Below are 10550 nucleotides of genomic sequence, written 5' to 3'. Positions count from 1 at the left end.
AGGGAACTGACATCAGAGGCACGGGAGAAGGAGAGGGTCTCTGATTCTGCAGGAGAAGGTCCTAGCGCCAGGGGGAGACTCAGCTGGGAAGAAGGGGAAGAGAATGAGTGTAACACTAGGGATCCAGGAGAGCAATGGGACAGGGAGGTGCAGGGGCTCCAGGACTCTTCGTTGGAAGTTAGTGAAGAGAGCCCAAGCACCCCGCTGCCCACGCCCACCCTGCGCAGGAGACTCCCGCGCAGTGAGAGGCGGAGACGATTGGGCGTCAAACAACTCTTATGTTGGCAACGCTTTAAGAAACGCCCACAGACAGATTCTACGAGTGACTAAGGGCAGCCACGCTGAGATGGGCTGTGCAGTCCGGAGGGTTTAACCAAGCAATCCAATGCTCCAACGGGGCAGGATTACGCACAAGTAACTCCCAACCACTACACATAATGTGCAGTCAGCCCATATCTCCAAAGATAGAATAATATACACATCAGCATTGTATGGCACAATCTCCCTTAACCTAGTGCCCTCTAGAAATTTTGGACAACTCCCATCAGCTTATCCATCTAAAGCAGGTAAGCAGTCTTTTTTCAGCTGCAGTCCCATTTTACTCTTTCTACCACACTATCCCCGCCCCTTTTCTCTCTCCCACTCTGCCCAGCAAGTTACTGGAGAGGGGATAGACTGCCCTTGCAATAGGTCTGAACTTGCAGATGATTTTTTAAATTAGGCTGAGGCTTACAGGCTGTACAGACCTGATCTAAGAGATGGCATACAGAGGCCTTAAGAACATCTTGTCCCCTCCTTGAGTGCTTTTGCCTGGTTGGGATGTTCCCTTAAATGCCATTGTGCCTTTTGCGTAACTGGATAGAGTAGGTGTGTGGTGTAGAAATTTCTGGAATGGAGCCCACTGTACAAAGTAAGAGTCACATTCATCACTCTGTTCCCCTTTTTAACTCCCCACTCCCTGGCATGTGTTACCTGGGATGTTGACACAAAGGGCTGCAGCCATTGAAAAAAACCTTACCCCCTGGATTTATGGGGTGCTATTCCCTGGCCATACATCTTTTGAGTCATAAACAAGCAGTTGAACTGCTGAGGGCTGGAGAGGTTATGATGATTCCTCCTCAACTGCTGCCACTGGCTGTGGACTGCTTGTGATGTTACAAAAGCACATGGGAGCTGAGTAGCTATATAAAGGTGGACCAACAGAAAAGCCAAGGCAAAAGCTCCCCACCCCCCAAGATAACATAGTGGCCAACAGCTGTGGCATTCAGCACTGGACAGTCTACTTCCAGTTGGAGACAAACTGGCAAATGGATGGTGGCGATCATCCAGCTGTGGAGCAATGAGAAGGCAAGTTTGCTTGCTGAGTGGGATTGCAGCTTAAAGGCAGCTGATACCCACAGTTGGAAGTTTGCTGATGTCTGGCAGTGGACCTGGTAGAAGCTGGTAGATGTTGGTGAGTAGACGCCGGTGAAGTTTGCATTTGAAAGCCAGTGGATGCTGCAAGGCTGAAGCAGGCTGATGTTTGTGTGTGTGTAAGCTGGCTGAAATTCACCTTTGGAAGCTTGCTGACAGCAGCTGTGTGGATATTTGTGGATTGAAGCTGGGTGTGTATGTGAATGACTGGTGAGTAAATGTGTGTGTGAATGGGAGGTTCTGAATGTGGTCAAGGTAAATGGTGCTTTTTAGGAGTGGCGTAGGTTGCCCTCCATATAAGACCTTATTGGGAATTATGCATTTCATGGGGCGGGGGGGTTGTCCTCCAGGTGCACAGTGAATGGATGAACCAGTGGAAGTTGGCAGGCTGATATCAGGGATGAAGTTGCCAGGCAGAAGCCAGTGGAGGTGCCTGGGTGATGCTGTCAGATGGCAACTATCCTCACAGTTCCTGTGTTTGCCATTTAGGGATGTCAAAAGCCTGTGCAGTTTTCCCTACCTGTGAGAGTAATGAAGAGAATGGCAAGGCTGAAAGAAGCCACCTTCTATTTCTAAATAAATGTCTTTCGAAATACATTTAAGTAAGTAGTGTTCATCTCCAATATGGATAATGGGAGGCTGTGCAGATGCTTCCACAGCTGCTGCCGTTGGCTACCGACTCCTGGTGATGTCACAGGTTAAGTATAATTGTTTATACTGAAATGGAGAATGCTTATGTGTATTACTGAAGGCTTTAACATGGGGTTTCTCCATGGGGCTATATTGAAGTAAAAGAATAGGACTCCAAGTTCCTAAGTGGTATTTTCTAGTAGCTAACACCTGGGGAATTTGCAATTCAATAGCCTTCCATCTTGGAAGGGTGGTGGCTGAGTCTTTTTTTCTCAGGCTCTGTGGGAGTAAGGATGTAAATGAAGCTCTCCAGCAGCACACAGCCTCAGGCTAATGGAGGCTGTAAGGAGACACACACCCTTGTTTCCACATCTGTTTGGAAATGCAGTATCTTTTACAGTCGTACCTTGGTTTTCAAACAGAATGTGTTCCAGAAGTCCATTTGACTTCCGAAATGTTCAGAAACCAAGGCGCAGCTTCTGATTCGCTGCAGGAGCGTCCTGCAGCCAATCGGAAGCTGCAGAAGCCACGCTGGATGTTCAGCTTCTGAGGCAAAGTTTGCAAATTGACATACCTACTTCCGGGTTTGTGATGCTTGAGTTCCAATTTGTTCGTGAACTAAGCTGTTAAAAAACCAAGGTACAACTGTATTTCTAAGAAGATGAACTTGTGCTGGACTTGCACAAGACTGTGCAATTATTTGGATGCATCTGATGTTTTTGTTCTGTTTTGAATAAAGTTCTGCAAGTATAGTTTTGAATTGAACAAATGGGTCAGACAGTTTCCCCCTCAAAAAGGAGTCAGTTTTTATGCTTCCAGTTGCTTTAAGCTATGCAATATTAATATCAGCAATAGTCACAAATGGACATGGTGGCTGAGGAGAAAGAGGCAGTTACTAGTGGAAGGAAGTGGAGGGTGCAGCCTTGGTTCTCAAATGCCTCAAAACCGGAAGGTAAGTTCTGGGTCTTTCCACGTCATGTCAACGCACTGTCTCAGATTTTGATGAAACTTGGTGTACACCCTTTCCTTATGGTTGAAAGAAACCCCATTAAATTTTTTTCCTCTATCTCAAACGGTTTAGCTATCAGGAAGTGACTCCATTGAATTTTCACAATGGATTTCCACAGATCGAACACACTTGATCAAAACCACATCAACACTAGATGAGTTCATTGATAACCTAATAGACAAAATAGAACATTTGATTCCTCAAATGATTCTTGTACTTTGCATCCTGTGGTAGTGGATTATAAAAGTCCTGACGGAGAGAATATGATCTCGTCCCATTGCATTGTTTCTGATGATTTAAGGCATGGTGTGAATATGGTATACAAAGCTCAAGACATAGTTTTGAAATATATAAAAGATAATTTTCCTCACATCAAACAGATACACTACTTTAGTGACGGCTGTGCAGCACAGTACAAAAATAAGTTCAGCTTCCTAAATCTCTGCCACCATCAGGAAGATTTCCAAATAAATGCACAGTGGTCTTTCTTTGCCACTAGTCATGGCAAGTCAGAATTTGACGGTATTGGTGGAACTACAAAACCAGTGGCGTAGCGTGGGTTGTCAGCACCCGGGGCAAGGCAAGTAATTTGCGCCCCTTAACCCGTGGATTTGCGCTCCCTAACCCGTGGATTTGCACCCCCTAACCCTAACCCCTAGATGTTGCGCCCGGTGCGGCGGGCCCCCCTGCACCCCCCACGCTACGCCACTGTACAAAACGTCTAACTAGAAAAGAGAGTCTTCAGATACCCCTTGACAAGCTGAGTACTATTCCAAAACCATTTTTTGATTTCTGTGACAAAAAAATTGAAAAGGTCAAATTCCATTATCCGCTCATCCCTCGAAACCCGTTTCAGAGACATGCAGACACTCCCTGGAACCCGCAGTTTCCACAGCTTTAAACCACTCAATTCTAAAGGCACAACGGAAGCAAGAAGAATGAGCATTGATAAAGAACCCTCCCTCACTTTAAACCTGAGGAGCCTCCCCAAACTTCCTGTGAATGCTGATGATCTGTATCCTGGATGTTCTGTCGCTTGCAAGTATGATCATTTGTGGTACTTTGGAATGATATTGGAGATTAATCAAGACGGGGGAGATGCTTTTGTAAAATTTCTTCACCCAAAGGGACCTTCACCTTCATTCTGCTGGCCTAGCTATGACGATTCTTGCGCATTACCATTTCCTCATATGCTTGGCATTGTACAACTCCCACAGACAATCACTGGCAGAAAATACTTCTTTCCCGACAAATGTATGGTGTTGATGGAAGAAAAAATGGAAAACTACAGGTGATACTGAGGCTACAGCAAAGAAACTAGCAGCATTGAACTTGTAAGGTACCGTATTTTTCGCCCTATAGGACACACTTTTCCCCCTCCAAAAATGAAGGGGAAATGTGTGTGCGTCCTATGGGGCGAATGCAGGCTTTCGCTGAAGCCTGGAGAGCGAGAGGGGTCGGTGCGCACTGACCCCTCTCGCTCTCCAGGCTTCAGGAAGCTCTGCGCAACCCTTGGGAGCCCGCGGGAGTTCCTGTTGGGCTCCCTAGGCTTGCAGATCGCAGCCTGCATCTCGAAGCCTGGGGCGCACTGCACAGCGCGCCCCGGGCTTCAGTTCCCCGACCTGGTTTGGAGGCTGGTGGTGGGGAGCAGCACGCTTCTCCCCGCCGCCAGCCCCACAAGCTGGGGGACAGCGGGGAGGCGGAGTGCCGCCATTCCGCTGTTCCCCGACCTGGTTTGGGCTTCAGGCAGATATCCGCAAGGCGTGGGAGCCCGGCGGGAAGTCGTGCCGTTCTCCCAAGGCTTGCGGAGAGCTGCCTGTTCTGGGGGCTGGGGTCGGGGGAAGCTTGGGCTTCCCCCGCCCCAGCCCGGCGCCTGGGGGGGAAAAATAATTTCCCCCCTTTATTTCCCCCCCAAACCTAGGTGCGTCCTATGGGCCGGTGCGCCCTATGGGGCGAAAAAAACGGTAATCAACTGTGATAATAGCGCAATCTGTTATGGTAATTTTTTACTTTAATTTGTTTACTTTAGTTTAATTGCTATCCTTATTGTTATTAATGTGTCTGTTGTCATAAAGCTGCAACATTGTGAATTACACCTCAATCTATTTAACATAAATGTTAAAAAGTCTCCATGCATCCATTATTTCAAGATGGCACGCAAAAATCATTCTTTTTTCTTTCTTTTGTAAGACAGACATGTCTATGTATGCAATAATATCCTGCAAAACAAATTGGGGATCATGTAATGTTGCATAATTGAATATAATGCATAATTTTAAATTCTTTTAATCTTTTTCTTGCTTGGTCTTATTACCTTATTTGTCAGCATTTAAAGTTTCTGACCGTATTTTTTGTATTGATTTCCTGATTGCCAATTTTCATAACTTCAAATTCAAATACCCCCAAATTAAAACAAGTGTGCACTTTCGGGGGAAAAACTTATAATAACCAATATTATGTTAATCTTTATGATGAACAACTTTATTTCATTAATTTTTTCTATTACAGCTATGGATTGTAGGAAAGTGATACCCAGTAGCCATTTTCCCCCCACGATGCCTAAAAAACGTAAAATTTTACTTACAAGGAATAACAAAATCATAAATTTTATTCTTTGTGGAGAAAGAGCATGTCTTTGCAATAATTTTAAACATCAAAAACTTTGGGTTCCATCATACTCATATGCTGAAAATTTAGGTTTTCCACCAAAAAAAGTACATTTATATATATCTATTTTAAGGCATTTATAAAATCTTTTGAGCACTGGTGTATTTTTTCCTGAAAGCCTCATCCTCTTATTGAGCTCTGTGTAAAATTTCAAAGAGATCTGATCAATGGTTATGGAGAAAAAAATAAAATGTACATGTGCTGAGGGTCTCAAGAGGGACAGGTAAGAAAAAATAATAATTTTAATTTTTATCATCTACAATACTGTCTTATTTATATTATAGTACAGGTACATTGATTATTGCTTTCATTTTATGGATCAATGGTCTCATTAGATAGTAAAATTCATGCTAAACTGCTGTTTTACAGGTTGTTTTTAAAAGTCTGGAACGGATTAATCTGTTTTGCATTACTTTCTATGGGAAAGCGCACCTTGGTTTTGGAACACTCTGGTTTTGGAACGGACTTCTGGAATGGATTAAGTTTGAGAACCAAGGTACCCTGTAAGAAGGAGGAGGCAATTCAGGGGAATCTGGGGAAGGGCAGGCCAGTGGGAAACACAGAAGGGAAATCTGACGTAGCGCCCTTCTGTCTAATTGAGTCACCAGCATTCTGTTCTCTCAGGGCTCCTGTACCAGTCTCAGCTACATAGAGCTAACAAAAGCAAGAGATCCTGCCTCCAGTGAGCAGACAAAAGTCTTATATCCACCCCTCATCACTGTTCTAAAAAGCAAAAACTTCCAGGGATGCACTCCAGTCCTGGGTTTGGCTTCCTTTGGAAGGTGGTTGCTTGGACGCTTATTGTAATTTCCTAATAATTGTGCTTCTTTAAAAAGATACACATTGAGTGCACACTGCAGTTCTGCACCTTGTTTCTTTTCAGAGATCTAGCTTGCCCTCTCTCCCTTCTGAGGAGAGATAATAATAATAATAATCTTATAACCTGCCCTTATACAGACCATGGCGTGGTAACAAAATATAAAAAAACCACAACGTTAAAACCCAAATCTGAAATACTCAATGCATAACCAATCAGAAATATAGCTATGTCAATACAGGGGAATGTCTTCTGACCATCACTTGGCTTTCTTGGGCCATCTTAGTTCCCAAGGAGGCAACCACTTGAATGTTATGGGTTATTAAAGGTATTTGGGCAAGGCTCAGCTGCTGGCTAGGTCTTACTTCAGAGCAAACCCTATCAAAAGCCTGTAAAAGATGGAAGATGGCCCATTATGATGATATACTGTCTTTTAGTCATCACACAGCCTGGTGGGGCTTGCTGTTTTACTGGTTGTTGATGTTGTGAATAATATATTTTGGTGTTTTATTTTAGGTGTTGCATACCCTGCTTTGAGATTGTTCATAAAATATTTGTTGGAAAACCGTTAAAATGATATACACTGAAATTCAACCAGGGGGATATGAGGAAGTCACTTAACAATGTCAATAAGATTGGTTTAAATAAGGTTATGATTTATGTTTGTTTGTTTATTTGTTTAATTTTTTTTGGAAACCCAATAAAAAAAATTGGGGAAAAAAAGAAAGATTGTTCATAAAATATTTGTTAACACTCTTCATTGTTAAGTACTGTACTGTAAAATAAAAAAAAATTGCCTTAAGGGAAAGTAACTAATTCACTTGGACACCAGAGGGCAATATTTGCCAATATTTCTCTCTGCCCCAGAAGCGAACTTTTTGTTGTTCCCTTGAGGATTCTTCAGATATGCGTACAGTATCATGAGGGGCATATTTCTAACGATTTCTGGTATTGTTCACGAAGTCTTCTTCTTCTTCTTTTGGTTATGTTCAAGTAAGTCACTGAAAATGACTAAACACATTCTTTGGATCAAATGTAAAGCTCCATGTCTGTTAACAAGCTTCACATGCACACACAGTTGGCAAAGAAGTAGGGCTGTCAACTGATTAAATTATTTTAGTTAGCTTGGAGGGCTGCATTTGGCTCCTGAGCTTGAGGTTGCCTACCCCCACAAACACATTCCCTGTGCGGCAGCAATCTGTGCGGTGTGGCCAGTAATGGGAATTCCATAGCGCTCTTGAGATCCTTTCAGTATGAAAACTGTGCCTCATCACATCCTTGAGACTTTTGCAAGGTCCAATCCTGTGCAAACACCACAGTATCTCATTACCATGTAATGTAGTAATGGGGAACCGGGCTGAATGCAACCCTCGAAGCCCCTTGGCCTGACCCTTGGACCTCTCCCAGCGTATAGTGCAACACCTCTCCCAAGGCCACACACCTGACTGGTGCTGCTTGCCTGGAATGTGTCTCTTCAGTGTTTATGCCAAACTTGGGTCTCCAGCCGTTTTTGGACTACAGTTTCCATGATCCCTGATCACTCGTCCTGCTATCTAGAGATGATGGGAGTTGTAGTCCAAAAAGAGCTGGAGACCCAAGTTTGGGAAACGCTGGTCTAGATGGGATGTGGGAACATCTGGAGAAACTACCCTACTGCAGAAAGGTATAATTTACACTTACTTTTGCCTCTGGCTGTCAGTTTGCATTTCTTAGTGCAGAAAGTATTGATCTGATGGGTAGAGATCTTTCCTATTCTAATTAATTTAAGAGGGTTCTGGAAGCTTTTCTGCGTGAAAGAAATAAGCAGAAGGTTCATGATATTTGGGTTATTCCTTCAGAGAAGCTGAGTACAGCTGGCTTAAACTGGTTCTTTTATCTCTTCTGTCAAGGTCATGCTGACTATAAAAATAAGGCCAGAAGGAGCCTGGGTCTCGCTTTCACTTTCTGTCTCTCTTCTAGTGTGGTGTTCTGTATATAGTGTTAAGGTTTAGACTTATTATAAGTTATTGTAAGCTTAAATTAAGTCTGCTACAACTGGATTTCTTATGGACAGTGCCAATCCTGAATGTATTGGATTTGTTACCATGATGCTCATTTGACTTCAGTAGCAGTAAAGCTCTGCTGGATGAAATATTAATTGCCTCTGGTCTATTTTTTGGGAATCCTGCAACATGTTTAAGTTTTTACTCTGCTCACTATACGCTGGAATCTGCTCTGGATCAATATCGAGTAGATTTTCAATGATACTGGCTTCACTCATCTCACTGTATGTGGTCCTTTGAAGGTTGCCCAGAAAGGAATGTGGCTCTCAGGCTGAAAATCCCAATCTCGATACATTGACTAGGAAGAGAGCTGCAGCACAGAGAATAGTTGGTGCTCGGTCCACCCCTCATTTAAAAACAGAGTTAGGACTCAATTATACTGCTGCAAATATAACATTTGGAATGTGTTGTAAAGTGCAACATACAATTGTGACGCTAGATGGTGACTGTGAGCTATAGCAAATTCAATGCATTTTTCAAAACTATTTTTAAAAAAGCATTTTCAAAACGTCTTTAATGTGTGTAGATTCCACCTTGGATGACTATTCCAGAAAGCACAAAAGTAATAAGTTTTTAAAAAATTAAAATATTGCAACATTCGATAGGAAGTATAGCCAGATGTTTGTCACCTTTTCTTTTTCTCACATAGACATGAATGAGCGCCTCAGAATACGGGTTATGTTATTCAGAATAGCAACAGACGTGCACAGCTACAAAATAATGATGTGCAAATAAATTTCAAAGAAGACTTTACAGAATGGCATGGGCATTTGTTTTTTTTTTTATAATAATTTTTATTACGTTTTTTTCCAAATTACAGATAGAAAAGAAAGAACATAGACAGTAGAAAGAAAGAAAAAACAGAAAATCTCAACCATTTCAACAACTTATTTCCAATTTCTATCGGACTTCCCCACATCTCCCACATAATGCATTCTTGACAATAAAATTATCAGCAAATTATAACCTTGTTTCATGTGTTTCTTTTTACTTACAATTGCAGTTTAAGTTTAAATCTCTTGTTTTCCATTTACTTTTAAAATATAACATATTGTCATTTTTACCCATTTAAACCTTGGTTCTTTCATAAAAATTATCCAATTTCTTATATAAACCATTTTTGTTGCTGGGGCTGATATTCCAAATCATACGGCGTCTTAAGATTCATATAACTTATAATACTTTTGCAAATAGTCCTTAAATTTACACCAATCCTCCTCCATTGCTTCTTCTCCCAAATCTCGGATCCTTGCAGTCATCTCGGCTAGTTCCATGTAGTTCATCAGTTGCGTCTGCCAGTCCTCCAGTGTGGGCAAATCTTGAGTTTTCCAATGCTTGGCGATAAGAATCCTTGCTGCAGTAGTAGCATACATAAAAAGAGTTCTATCCTTCTTTAACACCTTCTGGCCGACAATGCCCAAGAGGAATGCCTCTGGTTTCTTAGGGAAAGTGTACTTAAACACCTTTTTTAACTCGTTGTATATCATTTCCCAGAAGGCCTTCACTCTTGGACAGGTCCACCAGAGGTGAAAGAATGTCCCTTCAGCCTCCTTACATTTCCAGCATTTATTATCGGACAAATGGTAGATCTTAGCAAGCTTGACTGGGGTCATGTACCACCTGTATACCATTTTCATAATGTTTTCTTTCAAGGCATTACATGCCGTAAACTTCATACCGGTGGTCCATAACCTTTCCCAGTCCTCAGACATGATGTTATAACCAATGTCCTGAGCCCATTTTATCATGGCTGATTTAACTGTCTCGTCCTGGGTGTTCCATTTCAGCAGCAAGTTATACATTCTCGATAATAGCTTGGTCTTTGGTTCTAACAATTCTGTCTCAAGTTTCGATTTTTCCACCTGGAATCCTGTTTTTTTATCTAGCTTAAAGACCTCATTAATTTGGGCATAGTGAAACCAATCTTGCACTTTACCCTTTAACCTTTCAAAGCTCTGCAACCTCCAGTTAT

The sequence above is a fragment of the Podarcis bocagei genome, assembly GCF_964188305.1.
Source record: "Podarcis bocagei genome assembly, chromosome: 4".
Classification (NCBI taxonomy): domain Eukaryota; kingdom Metazoa; phylum Chordata; class Lepidosauria; order Squamata; family Lacertidae; genus Podarcis; species Podarcis bocagei.
The sequence above is the reverse complement of the archived record's forward strand: the minus strand, read 5'-3'. Positions refer to the sequence as shown.